At 35.7% G+C, this 15,969-nt stretch overlaps 1 protein-coding gene across 1 annotated transcript in view; it reads right to left on the bottom strand.

Annotated features, from left to right (window-relative positions):
* Positions 1-15,764, bottom strand: part of LOC6053538 (protein encore) — a 122,126-nt gene extending 106,362 nt beyond the window's left edge. The window contains 1 exon segment of the mRNA XM_038266275.1: positions 15,383-15,764. The gene's annotated coding sequence lies outside the window, so the exon portion shown is untranslated.
* Positions 15,765-15,969: the final 205 nt, after the last annotated feature.

Genomic DNA, 15,969 nt, shown 5'->3' with positions numbered 1-15,969 from the left:
GAAAGGTATTTAAAAGACCTTTCCAACGAGCCGAACATATCGAAGATCTGATAACCCTATCAAAAGTTTCTAGCACTTAAGTGTTATTTATACAGTTTTTTGAGGCCGGACCTCAGATATTTTGATAATGAAGATTAGCAGGTCCATCAAGCGACCCATCGTTGGAAAGACGAACTCTATAATTTGTGAAAATTAGGGTGAAAGTTTAACTTTTTGAATGTGAAATTTTCACCAATAGAATATTTTGAATCGAACATATTCTTGATCAGGAAGTTGAAAAACAACTTTCTACGTATACATCTCCCATGGGTGTTTCGATTTATAATATTTTGCTTCCTCCATACCGTGATGAAGGTACTGTCAAAGGACACAGAGCATAAATTCCGAGATGGTCGAGAGCGTTTTTCTCATGGATTCATTTCCGATTTGGCCACCAAGGTTCGATGAATTAGGGATAAACTGTTTCAATGAACAAACGAACGCAACAATTTGGTAGTATGTCACTTACGAGAGGTTTATTCTTAAATTTTATTTTGGGAAGAGCTATTCTATCGGCTTTCTATTGTGGGTGCATAGAATGACATTTTCCAGAAATGATTATTGTTTTTCTACGAGATGTTTTGTATGAAAATAGTTATATCGAATCTCTATGAACTTCATTGTTTTCATATAAATTTTACATATCTTCAAATCAAATTATTTGCTTTGCCTTCAGAGGTTGTATCTCAGCCATCTTTAATCCAATTATCAATGCAAATTTGTAGAAAATTTTGTAATCTCTTCGAAAAAATATGTTTGATATTTTTTTTTTTTTTTCAAAAAACCTTAAAATTTCAATAAAAATGCATTCCACACCGATTATGCTAGTTGTAACATTTTAACAATTGTTTGATTTATTCTACTATCGTTTTATATAAAACAAAATAAATTGATAACCAAGTTTCAGTTTCGCTTTTTTTATCATACAAAACTATAAAGATTCACAAAAAACCTCATTATTTTATTGCTTGAATTCTACAAAAAGGTATTTTATATCAGAACTGGATCTCATCGATAATTTTTTTTTCAGTAACTCTTGTTCAGAAATTCATTCCGTTTGATTTAACCCATTGATCATTGATAACGGTTCGTTGGCGGAATTCATTAGCGCAAAAAAGTTCTGCGAATCAATGTGGCAAATCGTAACAGCAATGTCGTGATCCTGTGAAATGTCGTTCCCTTAATTCAAGGTTGATGGCACCCGATTGCGTACTATTTCCGGGCAACATAACACACACATTTGGAATCGAAAAACACGCAAAAGTCTGAGATCATGGGGCATTTTGGATTAATTTTTTCACAACTTAATTTCATATTTTTTTTACATTAATATTAACTTTTAAAATATTTTTTTAATGTTTTTCCACATAATATTTTTTGCATGTAAGGTACTGAAAGTTTGAAAAGATCAATTTTTGATACTTAAGAACCCCATTACTGTCCAGCGTTGGTGGCGGCGTCGGCGGTCTACCATCAAGCCCATCAATAACGAGAAAGGAGCCATAAAGTTGTGTCCCGGGCTTACACAAACACAAATCACGATAGAAAGGAGCCAATAAACGATTCCCATTAAATGAAGGTCCTCTTTTCTCTCCGGGTTATGGCCTGTGCTTTTTATCGGTCAAGTCCGTCAGCTGATTCAGAATGAAACCACGTCCACGATGGGTACACAAAATCAATTAGGTGACCTTTTCCATTAAATTGGTGTGATTCCAGGTGAAATCAAACCGTTAACGAAAGTGTTTGATTTGTAGAAGGTTTGAAAAAGGTTAATGCACTTATTCAATCATAATTAAATTCCTAATGAAATCAATCATCTACAAACCTTCGAAGACATTTTAAAATTGAAAAAAGCTCCCAACGTGACTTATCACTGAACGCAGCCTTCCTAAAGCAGTAAATCCAGGCACCACTTCCCAGAATTCCATTTCAAAATAACCAGCCCTAATGCCGGAGTCATCCACTCTAAAAATAACCAATGACCGCAGAGCGAAAGTACAATCGACTTCCGTTCGGACGAAAGTTCGAAAGCTTTCTTGCAAAGTGTGCTTGCAGTACATTTGAATAAAATCGCCCCTCCAACCTTTCAACACTGCTCAAAGTCCTTGGCTCAAGGACTCCCGGGCTGGCGGGGTTGTTCTCCTCAAGATGAACCCTGAAATGATAAACGTTTTAGCTGAAAAAATTGTATTTTCGTTGTAAACTTCCCAAATAGTTCCATATTCCTTATAAAAAAAACATAAATATCGATAAATTAAAGAAGAATTAATTTTTAGTTTAAAAAAGGCAGTGCAGGGTTACCGGTTAACTCCAAAGATGATTATCTTCAAACGAAAAAGAAGCTAGGTAAAGTATGTTAGCTTCTAAAGGATATGCATTGATATACAAACATAGCATAATTAAAAGGAAACAAACAGTCAAGGCAGCAGCCAAAAAGTCACCCGCCGTCGTGCTTCCCGTGACCGTGATCCTTTGGTGGCAGAGTTTGCGTGACCACGGGTGGAAGCTAGAACTTTGTGCGGAGAAAAAGGTCGTGACTAAAATATATATTCACGGCGGCCTTAAAAATATACCCCCGGTAGGCAGCCCCGTGACATTCTCACCCCGTGACTCACTGAGGTCTTGCGAAATAGACTTGGGTCTTGGGCGCGTTGGGGTGGTTAATGTAAGAAAAATTTAAATATAAAAAAAAAATTGAATAATTAGTCTTAATATTCCGTTGAAAAAATCTACTAGATTTCTTTGATATTGTAATTTGAGTCTTTAAAATCTTTGGCTGAATTCTAAATTTATTACAATTACTTTCAAAAGCATAAAAAAATCCGCATCCATTTTTATCTTTCATCTTTTTTTCATGCAAAATGCCTACTTTTGTAAAGGAAGAATTGCTCAGAATGAGAATTTAATTTATGCATTCTTATTTCACTAAGAAGACCAAAACAGTTATTTTGTATAAATGTTTCGTCCATACAAGCCTGACAAAAAAAATCAGGTTTTATCCAAGCAAAAATGCTATAAAAATATTCAAAGCTAGGAAAGTAATTTTTGATCTTCGGCAAAAATGTAGTTTTTTATTTGGAATTTTCAGAAAAAAGGTACACCGAAAAAACCATTTTTAATATCAAACTTTAGATTTTGACATACTTTGCCTTCCTCATATTATTTTCATTTTCAGAAATAGTTGAATGGACCACTTTTGATATTAATGAGGAAAAATTCCGAAAAAAACATTCTATTTTTTTCCAAAAATAAACCTTTAGACGGTCTTCGATCAGAAAAATCGTCCAAAATCAATTTTTTAACCAATTTTTGATCTTAAAAAAGCATTGGAAAGAAGAACTCTTAAAATGTTAGAAAATTTTAGGGTTGGAAGTATTACTTGTTTTACGTGGCTTTGTCAATGTTTTTAAAAATTTAGGGATCAACTTTGGCTGTGTTTTTCACTAACATTTTCTACATTTTATATAAAAAGTAGTATACAGTAATCTTTGTAGTGTCCCAGATTATGGCTCTACGCATTTTTTTACATAAAAGAAAATGTGAAAAACAAGCAAAATCAAATCAAACCATCCACATTAACGACCCCCGGGTCTTTTGTGGTCTCTATTACGAGTTTCTGCTCGAACCTAGGAGTCCGAAGGCTTGAATGGGGAGAGCACCCAAACCTCTTTCTACTCCAAGGAATCTTCCACCCCAGTGTTTGAACTGACGACCTTTGGATTGCGAGTCCAACCGCCACCAGCGATTCCACCGAAGTAAGCTTGGTTTGGTGTGTTGTTTGTACTTATGGCATGAAGACGACTCTTACACCTGGAATGACTTAACGGCCTAACAACCAAGGCTGGGACCGACGTTTTACTTCCTCATCCGATGGAAGGTTGTAGCAGTGAAAAACAAGTAAAAAATTGAAAAAGGTACAAGCAAAAAATTGAAAAACATGAAAAAATTAGATAGGCAAAATGTAATGAAAGGAGAAGGTAGAATAGGAGCAACTCCAGCTCAAATCAGGATTTTTTCTGGTACTTTTGTAACCGGCCCTCTCCGACTTCAATGAAACTCTGTAGATATGTTATCCTAGGCCTATAAAAGCCTTTTTGGAGCCAATTGTACTCGAAAATAACATTTGAGAAGGGCGTAAGTTATTTACACATTTTTGTATTTTGCAATTTAAAAATTACTGTATCTCGAAGCCGTTGCATCGTATCAAAAAGTGGTCAATGACAAACTTGTAGGAAATTGGACGGGCTTTCTGAAAAAAAAAAACGCTGAAATAAAAATACACGCCACATCTATGAGAATTGTTTATTTTTAAGTTTAAAAGTCAAATTTGAAAATGAGCCTACGATTTTTTTCGTTCAGCTGTCAAGGCAAACTTATGGGAAATTGGACGAGCTTTCCGGTAAAATATTTACGAGACTGAAAACTCAAGTCTGTCATATATAAATTGCCGAAAACCACCAAAAAAACTATTTTTTCGATATTTTAATTTTTTAAACCGCTGGGATTGAGCATAGGATAATGATCAATATGGAGACTTTTATGTAAAATTGTCTGGAAAATCGATTCCCACTATCGGTTTTTAAAAATTTTGACGTTTAGACCACTTCTCAAAAAGTTTTAGTAAATGATTTTTGTATTTTTTTTAGGAGAGTACATTTTTCGTTAGTCTTTTTGTAACATCTTAGGCTATTTCCTCAAAAATTTTGAGTGAAAAAAATCGTCTCATCACCTTAAAATTTGACTTTTAAACTTAAAAATCAAAAAATCTCATAGAAGTGGCGTGTATTTTTATTTCAGTGTATTTTTTTTTTCAGAAAACCCGTCCAATTTCCTACAAGTTTGCCTTGACCACTTTTTAATACGATGCAACGGGTTCGAGATACAGTAATTTTTAAATTGCAAAATATAAAAATATTTAAATAACTCAAGTCCTTCTCAAATGTTGAGTGCATTTCATATTGAATTCATGTAATTAGAATTGTATTCCCATAAAATATAAAAAGATATTCTCTGTTTTTTGCAGATCTTGAAATTATTATTCAAAATAGGCCGATATAAATTTGGTATGAAGTGTTTGTCTTCCCATCCTCCACATTTAAAATTTTCTCGAAGGGTAGGGAGCAAAAAAACTAATATTCATAAAATTGTACGCACACTTTTTATTATAACATAAACATTTCCTTAAATTTTCGAAATTATGGAGACGGACCAAAGAACAGTAATAATGCTTTGAGAACTCCATTGACTTTATAATTTAATAATTGGGCTTGAAATAGGAAATTTGTTTTTCGATTTATAAAATATACAGTCGACTCTCTGGCTGTCGATCTTCTCGATATCAATAATTCTCCATCTATCGATGAATTCTTCAGTCCCTTCAATCTGCATACTTCAATTATCTTCATTCCTCGATGTTTTCCCTTGCTTGAAGGATCTCTTCTTCGACGGTCCCTTGGATTCTGTTTGCTTTAAAAATTTCTTCCGGTTGTCAATAATTTCACTTTCTCATGGCTTGCATAGACATTTTTCTTGGCGAAACGAAGCTGTGAAGGGTGTTTGACATTAGTTTGTTTTTTGTTTGATGGACGTTGCCATGATTCTCTCCCATTGCTGGGTATCAAGAAAAAAATATTTTCAATCGAGTCTTCATTTTGCATCGTTCTGTAAACTGATGATTCTCTTCCTCGATGGTCCCTTGGATATTGCCAACCAGAGAGTCGACTGTATTGCTGATGAATCTGTTTTTTTTTTGCTGATTAAAAATTTTCAAAACTGTTTTATTGTTTCCAAATAAAATGTAGGGGAGAGTGGGGAGACTTGATCCCAAGCCTGTATCTCTTCACCATGTGGGCAAAACAATAAGCTTTGTTCTAGAAAGTTGTGCGAAATTAACCAAAACTCATTGTAGAAAACAAAGAAAAAAATAAAAAAATGTTTAGATTGAGTTACACACATTTTTCTAAAACGAGCTGCAAAAAACTTCCAAGAGATCTTTTTTTCTTTTTTTGATATGCATAGGAAACACAAAAAAAATCAAAAAAATATTTTGTATATATGAATTGTTTGATAAACTTATCAGTTCCAAAACCCTTACGCATTTGATGTTAAATTTAACGTCATACTATTTTCACAATCAATTGTTTATAAAAGTGCGTTTAGAGAGACTTGATCCCTGCATTTTTACAGTCACTGGAATCAGCCTCAAGATTAATTAATTGGGCTGGGTTTTCATACACAGTTTCCTTTGGTATAGTTGTACATAACTTACTGCAGTTTGAACCATTTTTCAAAAGTTTTGTAAACAAAAATTACCAGCTTTTGTAAACATGCTTAATTTTGGTCTAGAAAATAATATTATAAGTTTTTAAATATTTTACATACTAAACTTGTTATATTTTGAACACAAACGTACAGGTTTTATGTGAAATTGCTGTAACTTATAGAAAATTAAAAGTTTGGATTAATAAGAAACATTTTGCTTAAGATTTCTTCAAAATGTTGAAAGGGGGATCAAGTTACCCCTTACATTTTTAAAATGCCGGTTTAAAATATTTTTTCAAAACGCTTGGCATGATTCGAAGAGTTCATCTGATGAAATACCTTTATTAGCCAAACATAGATGAATGTTTAAGCTTTTAATTCATGTAAAAAGTTTATAGTTTTGTGAGAAATTGACAGAGTTATGGCGATACAAAAAAGGGGATCAAGTCTCCCCACTCTCCCCTAATATGTATTTGAACAGATTTCCCACTAAAAATACCTTTGGTGAATGAATATCAAGCTTCAACTATATTTTTGATAACCATGGCCATAACCACTAAACTTTTGTTGCAAATCTTTTTAAAAACGGTTTCAGAATTCGACCTTCAACAAAAAAATGCATGACTCTCTTAATCACTTCAGCGAATTCCCACCGGAACTAAAACTCCCTTTTCTCCTTGTTCAACATCGATTTATAATATTAATTATAGCAAATAATCCCAGTAATTAACATTGTAACACTAATAATAGTGGAAAGTATAAGCGAAAGTAGGAGAGAGAAAAAAAGTCACGACAAAGTTCGCACTCCATAAATTGCACAATATTCCATCCATCCTGGCACGGAAACCGCCAGGACCAGTCACTTTCCACGACACGTGGAATGCACTCTTTGCAATGCAGTGGCCATTACAATGGTGATGGGTATTTCCCGAGTCAATCCCAGCCTGACAAATTACCATGCTGCTGAGGGGGGTTCTCAAACAATTATGTGAATACATTCCAAATTGTTTCGTTCAAAAGTACTACAAAATTAGTTTTAAAAAAATGAATTGCCAAGGACCACCCTCGTAAACATTGCAGTTGCAAAATGCTATAATTTCGAGCCTGATTTGCCGCATTTTAGTTCGCGTGAGTAGCAGTAATAGTAGCCGTAGAAAAAAAAAAAGGAAAGTTTTAGCACCACCGTATTTCCCTGTCCGCGGGGAAAACCCTCACCGGCAGCGGAACTGTAAGGTACATCATATCATACAACTCGCAGGGTGTTTTTAACAAAACCTAACTGTGCTTTTAGCTCCTATTATTAACGGATGATCCGTTCGGTTTGTTCGGTGGGGGGAACGATCAAACATTCCAGCTGAATGAGGTGTTTCCGGGAAAGTTTGAACGGGCGATTAAGGTCCAGGTTACGTGTCCTTTGCGGGAATTCCATTCGGGAATTGCATTGTTGATTATTCACATTTAAGTAAATTTTTGAAGAGCCCTTAATTTTAACCTTGAGCAGTTGAGTATATCTTAACCTAGAAATTTAACCGATTTCCATGTACGATACCCCTTGAATTTTAACAGTTGATTTGGGAAAACTTTTATTAGCGTTCCATATAAATTTCATTTTTTTCCAAACTAATCAAAACCAAAACTATGTATCGTTTTATGGCTTTCAAACCCCTAATAATCCCAAAACTTTTATGTTTATCACCTGGATCCCATTCATACTGCCACAAACTTTTATTTCCCCAGAGTGACCACAGCTGACAAAAGCTTCGGAAAATTGTTTCTGGTCCTCTCTCTCTGTCTGCCTCTGGCACTGTCTGGTGCAACAAATATTGATATTCGTCAGCCTTTTTCCTCCTCTCACCACGTGTCCCACAACGTGGAGTGTGACACGAAACTGCCAAAAACTGTTGAATAAATTAGAACAAGACAGATGGGGAGAAAAAAAAAAGGTTGACAATCCTCTCTGCTCGGGTACTGTCACTTTCTTCTTCCCCGTCTTCGTCCAGGTAAAAGTGTGTGTTATTATTTGTCGTCGGGTGGAGTGTGTCACCGCCACACGAGACGGTTAGGATGGAATTGTACTTCCAAACAATCGTTTGAATTATGCATGGACCGCCTGGAATTCCGGGCCTCCTGGAGAACTTGCCTTGTGAAACACTTGTTTCACCAAAAAAAAAAAGAAGCGAAAAAAATGTTCCGGCAGCAACAGCGTTGCTATCATTACGAGGTTGCGTGAAAGAATGGAATTGTCTGTGACAGGGACTGTTTTACTATTTCTTGCATCTATGATTAAGTATTCATCGTGCTTGTTGCATTTCTTGATGCTGGTTTCGAGCTTATTGAGAGCTTAATCCAGGGGTGACCAAAGTATGGCCCGCGAGGTGATTTTTTGTGGCCCGCGGACCCATTTTGAATAATCATGTAAAATGGCCCTTTAGATTTCAAAATTCTTAAGTGAGCAACTCTCTACGAAATCGGCCGATTTAGACCATTTTTATTTTTTGTATTTTTTGTTTGACTTAACGTGAAGACTACCATCATTGTCATGATTTTTCGTTCAAAGATATAAATTTTGCGTCGCTTTCAATATTTTGACAAAATTCCTTCTACAAGTTGATAAGAATAGTGCTCTACACATGCTGATTCCTTTTGGTAACGATTATCCCATTCCTTGTAAAGTTATGGAAATCGTCATTAATCAATGCTTGCCAACTAGGACGTCAATGACTGTGCCACAAAATTATAAAAATTTTGAAGCACAATTGATTTAGATCAAAAATTCATCCAGTGGCTTCAAGAAGGCAACAACCGGCACATGCTGATTTCTTTTGGTGCTGAAATTCGTTGAATTGAATTTAATACAGAATATTTTAAAGCGATGATCAATTTTCTTTGAAAATGATCAACGGCTTCACCTTAAACTTTGTGGGAGCCTTCCCTATGACCAAATAAGCTATTTTGCGTCATTGGTTCACCCATACAAGTCTCCATACAATTTTGGCTGCTGTCCATACAAAAATGGTATGTAAAACAGCTGTAACTTTTGAGTGAATTTTCTGAAATTTTTAAATCAAGACTAACATTTTAAAAGGGCCAAACATTGAATATTACGCCCATTTAAAATGCTAGTTTTGATTTAAAAAAAATAAAAATATTTTTTTCGAAAAGATCGGAAAATTTCACGAATTTTTCAGGAATTAAAATTGAAATCGGACCATTAATTGCTGAGATATCGTCATTAGAAAAACGTGGGTTGTTTTGATGAGATTTAGAAAACTTCAATTTTCGTGTTTCTTTTTCTTAAAGCGGCTCTATCTCAGCAACCCGAGGTCCAATCTTCAATGTCTCTTAAACAATTGTATAGCAAATTTTCTGAACTTTTAAAAAAAAATATTTTTAGAGACGGTCACTCATGGTCACTATTTTTAAAAATTGAAAAACTGCAAATATTTCGCTAAAATCAAACTTTCGGTGGCTTTATCTTGAAAACGGAGCCCTTTATCAAAAAATCTGTACAGTACTTTTCGATTGCAAATTCAATTTTGCATTAAAAAATAATGTCAAACTTGTTTTTGCATGAAACTTCGATTTTTTTTTTCAAAAATACTGTTTTTTTCAAAAATTCATAACTCGGCGGCAGATTTTTTGACCATGTTTCTGTATGGCTCAAAAGTTGCAGATTTTTGTTCCCTAAAACATATAAAAAAATCCTGAAAATCAAAAAATACGTATTTAGTGATAAAAAAATTGCATTTTTTTTTCCGTGTACCTATTTTTTTCTCAAAAGTCCTCAACAATACCTACAACTTTGCCGAAGACACCAAATTGATCAGAAAATTCACTCAAAAGTTACAGCTATTTGAATATTTACATACCATTTTTTTATGGACAGCAGCCAAAATTGTAGGGAGACTTGTATGGATGAACCAATCACACAAAATAGCTTATTTGGTCATAGGGAAAGCCCCCACAAAGTTTGAGCCAAATCAAAAAATACAAATAAAATCCATTTCCGGTTTTGGTAGAGAATTGCTCAAGTTAGTGTTAGTGAACATTTTCAGTTTTTGTTAACGTATAACTAATGATTTATCCATACTTTGATCCTGAATATACGAAACAGATATTTTGTTGAAAAATCTATCGTTTTGAAACAAGTGTGAATGTGATTGAAAACAGTCAATTTCTTCAAAAACTTCATCAAATGATTTATCAAACGTTCAAATTTTACTAAAGTGAATCTGTAAAGACAGCAAAAATATAGATGTTCCATATTTTTTTTGCGCTTATAAACCACCCAACTCATGACATTTGGGTTACGAATCGAGTACGTGACATCTGTTTCAGACTGTCATTTTTTTGCCTTCCTCACTGAGGTAAGGCTATAATCCTGCTCTAAAAATGAACTTTTTATTAAAAGCTCGAAGACCCACCTTCATATATACATATCGACTCAGAATCGAAAACTGAACAAATGTCTGTGAGTGTGTATGTGTGTGTGTGTGTGTATGTGTGTGTGTGTGTGTGTATGTGTGTGTGTGTGTATGTGTGTGTGTGTGTATGTATGTATGTGTTCAAAAATCTTGCCAAGTTTTCTCAGCACTGGCTGAACCGATTTTGATCGAACCAGTTGCATTCGACTTGGTTTAGGGTCCCATACATCGCTATTGAATTGTTTGAGGTTTCGATAAGTAGTTCAAAAGTTATGTATAAAAATGTGTTTTCACATATATCCGGATCTCAATTATATGCATGTAAACGATGTCCGGATCCATCATCCGACCCATCGTTGGTTAGATAATCGAGAAACCTTTCCAACCAGTCCACAACATTGAAGATCTGGCAACCCTGTCTCGAGTTATGACCACTTAAGTGATATTTATGTACTTTTTTATAGCCGGATCTCACTTAAATGTATGTAAACGATGTCCAGATCCATCATCCGACCCATCGTTGGTTAGGTTATTAAGAGACCTTTCCAAAGAGTCCAAAACATCGAAGATCTGGCAACCCTGTCTCGAGTTATGACCACTTAAGTGATATCTATGTATTTTTTTGAAAGCCGGATCTCACTTAAATGTATGTAAACGATGTCCGGAATCATCATCCGACCCATCGTTGGTTAGGTAATCAAGAGAGCTTTCCAACGAGTCCACAACATCGAAGATCTGGCAACCCTGTCTCGAGTTATGACCACTTTAGTGATATTTATGTACTTTTTTGAAGCCGGGTCTAACTTAAATGCATGTAAATGATGTCCGGATCCATCATCCGACCCATCGTTATTTAGATAATCAAGAGACCTTTCCAACGAGTCCACAACATCGAAGATCTGGAAACCCTGTCTCGAGTTATGACCACTTAAGTGATATTTATGTACTTTTTTGAAGCCGGGTCTAACTTAAATGCATGTAAATGATGTCTGGATCCATCATCCGATCCATCGTTATTTAGATAATCAAGAGACCTTTCCAACGAGTCCACAACATCGAAGATCTGGAAACCCTGTCTCGAGTTATGACCACTTAAGTGATATTTATGTACTTTTTTGAAGCCGGGTCTCACTTAAATGTATGTAAACGATGTCCAGATCCATCATCCGACCCATCGTTGGTTAGGTTATCAAGAGACCTTTCCAACGAGTCCACAACATCGAAGATCTGGCAACCCTGTCTCGAGTTATGACCACTTTAGTGATATTTATGTACTTTTTTGAAGCCGGGTCTAACTTAAATGCATGTAAATGATGTCCGGATCCATCATCCGACCCATCGTTATTTAGATAATCAAGAGACCTTTCCAACGAGTCCACAACATCGAAGATCTGGAAACCCTGTCTCGAGTTATGACCACTTAAGTGATATTTATGTACTTTTTTGAAGCCGGGTCTAACTTAAATGCATGTAAATGATGTCTGGATCCATCATCCGATCCATCGTTATTTAGATAATCAAGAGACCTTTCCAACGAGTCCACAACATCGAAGATCTGGCAACCCTGTCTCGAGTTATGACCACTTAAGTGATATTTATGTACTTTTTTGAAGCCGGATCTCACTTAAATGTATGTGAACTATGTCCGGAACCATCATCCAACCCATCGTTGGTTATTTAATCAAGAGACCTTTCAAACGAGTCCACATAATAGAAAATCTGGCAACCCTGTCTCGAGTTATGACAACTTAAGTTATATCTGTGTACTTATTTTTCTGGACCTAAAAAAATAGCTGAAAAATGTGTCCAAACCACTCATATTACCCATTGTTGGTAAAAAGTGAGGAAGGCATCAACCACACAGGTGGATTAAGTTAGTTTTTTTAATATTATTGAAAGTGGTGGAATAATCGTGGAATAATTTCATTGCAACGATTTATATTTTAAAATATTTTATTTATCCAAACACAAATCACGTGTTTTAAAATATTTTTATTGAAAACAAGTGAAAATATAAGTGAATTTACGCTAAAGACTATTTTCATTTTCATTAAATTTGTTCAACAACATCCATTAACCTAGACAACGCGAAATTTTTTTTTTTTTCACAAAAATATTGTACAACCTAATTTGTTGGTTGAGCCATGAAAATTGTTTTTTTCTGCTATTTTTTTTAAAATTTAGCCAAGTGAACAAAACTTTTGAAAAAATGTAATATTCTGTTCTTCATAATTTAAATGGCGAAAATGTCCAAAAAATACCACAATTTAAAAAAAACCTGCAGCTGATACGTGTATTTTACAGTTTTATAACGCCACTTATTATCAAAAAAAAATTATCACATTTGGACCGCAAGCTTATATAAACTTCAAATTTGGCCCGCCACTCTAAAACTTAGAGCACACCTGGCTTAATATTTACAAAACAAATGTGATCATTCGAAAATAGAGAAGAAAATCAACTCGCGAGAAAAATTTGACTTCAACAGCTACATTGTCCCAGTTTTCCGTGGGAGAGAAAAGGGGGCGAATACTTTATGAAAATCATGCCTGTCAAAATTCCCAGCCTCATTTTTTTTCGATTTTCTCCTCTATTGATACAGTAAATCTCTATTATGGGTGATACGTCAACTTATGACCACTCGTGAAGCTGTGGTGGTCGAGGCCTCCAATTTAATGGTTTAGTTTGTCGAAAATCCCTGGTTCGATTCCGGTAGACTGATTTCTCTGAGGGTTCCTCAGCCGAAATAATTATGGTTGGGTTTCTAAAAAAGTGTCAAAGTGTGTTTATGAATGGTCCCTTTTAAAATTATGCTATTTTTTCACTAAAATGCCAATAACTCCCTTTAGATTTAACCAATTGGGATGTTTCTCCCTGCATTTTGTTGCATTTTTTAAGCTCTTTCAGATGCATTTTGAATTTTGAAAAAAATGAATTTTGCCTAAGTTATAGATCTTTTAAGATTTTTGACGTTTTTGAACCTTTTAAACTTTGTGTCCCGATTTGCCCTACATCCCGTTGACCTAGAGTGCTCAGCTCAGCTGCAAAACTCGCTCCTGAAAAGCTATTATCAATTTTATAAAGAAAAACTTAATCTTAACCAATTTCGCTCAAAATTAATTACTTATAACTTTTTCTGTCATTCTCGCATGACAAAAAGGCCTACTTGTCTCAAATAAAAATAAAAAAAATCGAAAGTAATACTTTTTGATACAAGTGCCGAAAAGTTCTACTTTTCAGCTCTGAAATGGTTGCTGGAAAGTTGAACTTTTCAGCACTTGTGTCGAAAAGATATACTTTTCAATATTGTTTTGATTTTATCGGTGAATTGACTACACACAAAAACGATTGACTTCAATTTCTTTTTAAAGGGTGTTTTTCGGAATTGCAAAAAAAATGTATGGAACTCGTTGCAAAACTTGTTTTTTTTTCAGCACTCATCGTATTTACTTCCATCGGTTGAGGAAGTAAAATGTCGGTCCCGGCCTTGGTTGTTGTTGTGCCGTTAAGTCATTCCAGGAGTAGGAGTCGTCTCCATGCCATAAGTACAAACAATACACCAAACCAAGCCTACTCCGGTGGAATCGCTAGCGGCGGTTGGACTCGCAATCCGAAGGTCGTCAGTTCACACACTGGGGTGGAAGGTTCCTTGGAGTAGATAGAGGTTTGGGCGCTCTCCCCATTGAAGCCTTCGGACTCCTAGGTTCGAGCAGAAACATGCAATAGAGACCACAAAAGACCCGGGGGTCGTTAATGTGGATGGTTTGATTTTTGATTTGATTCGTTTTCAAATGTACGACTTAAATGTACTACTACTTTTTATTTTGTCAGTGCTGAAAGAATTATCAAATTATGTTAAAATATGAAAGTCAGTATATTTTATTGTTGACATAAAGCGTCGCGTTCAAAGACCGCTGCGTCGCACTGTAAATCAAAAATACGCGATAAAAGCCAATTCAACACGCCGCCGTGGTCACCGGCACGAAACGCATGCGCGAAATGCGCTAGTCTCATTCACGTTTCGCTCCTCTCCCAAAACTCACTCTCTCACACAAAATGTCATTCGCTGTGTGCACTTTACTCTCTCGCTCGCTCTCTCTATAGAACAAGAATTATTCTTCTTTAGATGTGTGATTAATACTATTCAAACAATGTTATATCATTGCCTTCTGTTGCTTCGAATCGTAGAACTGGACAACCACTAACAAATCAACACAGCTGGCTAACAAGAGTGTAACGTTTCGATGACATCCGACAAACAATGCATTATTTACATTTGTGATTCATGACATTTATAAACATTGCTTTCTTATTGACTCATGACTTTTGAATGTTCATATTGTTCGAGAAAAAGGAAATTTGCATATTATGATCAAGTTAATTTTTTGTTTAAATGTATGACCATTAATTAAACAACCAAAATAAACTTTTCCAAACGCTCCACATGCATCACCATGCTTACACTCTCACGTGTACCACTGTGATGGAGAGAGCAAAGCCTACCTCTCTCCGACTCTCTCGCACGCGACACACACGCGCGCAATTTCTATCGGAAAACCTTTTTGCGATCTATTATTTTTTTACCCCGTGCAATTCGGGTATCCTTCGGGTAAGTACACAAAGAGGCAAACAAAAAAAAATCTGGGATACACACTTACCGTCATCCAAGTCCTTAAGTACAACACACACTGACACAATCCATTTGATTTCGGGGAGGGTGAGCGAAAAAATCGGGAACCACTTCACTTCAGGGTTCTTCGGGTCATTTTTTACCCCACGAACGACCTGTCACTTGACACTTTGAACTTGGGCAAACTTGGGCAACTCCAGAACAACACTTTTCACCCGACCTGGGGCAGAATGTCACTCTCTTCTGTTGTTGCACACACTTTGATCACACAGCGAAACCTCCGAGCACTGTGTCAGTTGTTGTCGCCATCTTGCAACTGAGCACTCTCTGGGTGGAACGGGATGGCACGCACCTGAGAGTTGCTCTAGAAAAGGCACAAGTGCAAGCGGGACGTCGAACCTCAGCAGCAGCTGTGTGTTCCAACAAGAATCGTGCAAGCGAGAAGTGCAATGTTTTGGTTTTGTGCGATAAGGTTTAAATTGAAATTTTCTGTAAGATCTCCACGAAATGAAGAGAGAGCGAGAGAGATGCAGAGAGGATAGATTTGCTTGACAATGAAATGAGAGCAAAAATTTTCTGAGCAGAAAAATCATTCGATTTCAATTTGAACGTTAT

Source organism: Culex quinquefasciatus, chromosome 3 (assembly GCF_015732765.1).
Source record: "Culex quinquefasciatus strain JHB chromosome 3, VPISU_Cqui_1.0_pri_paternal, whole genome shotgun sequence".
NCBI lineage: Eukaryota > Metazoa > Arthropoda > Insecta > Diptera > Culicidae > Culex > Culex quinquefasciatus.
Note: the sequence above shows the minus strand (reverse complement) of the source record. Positions and strands in the feature narration are given on the sequence as shown.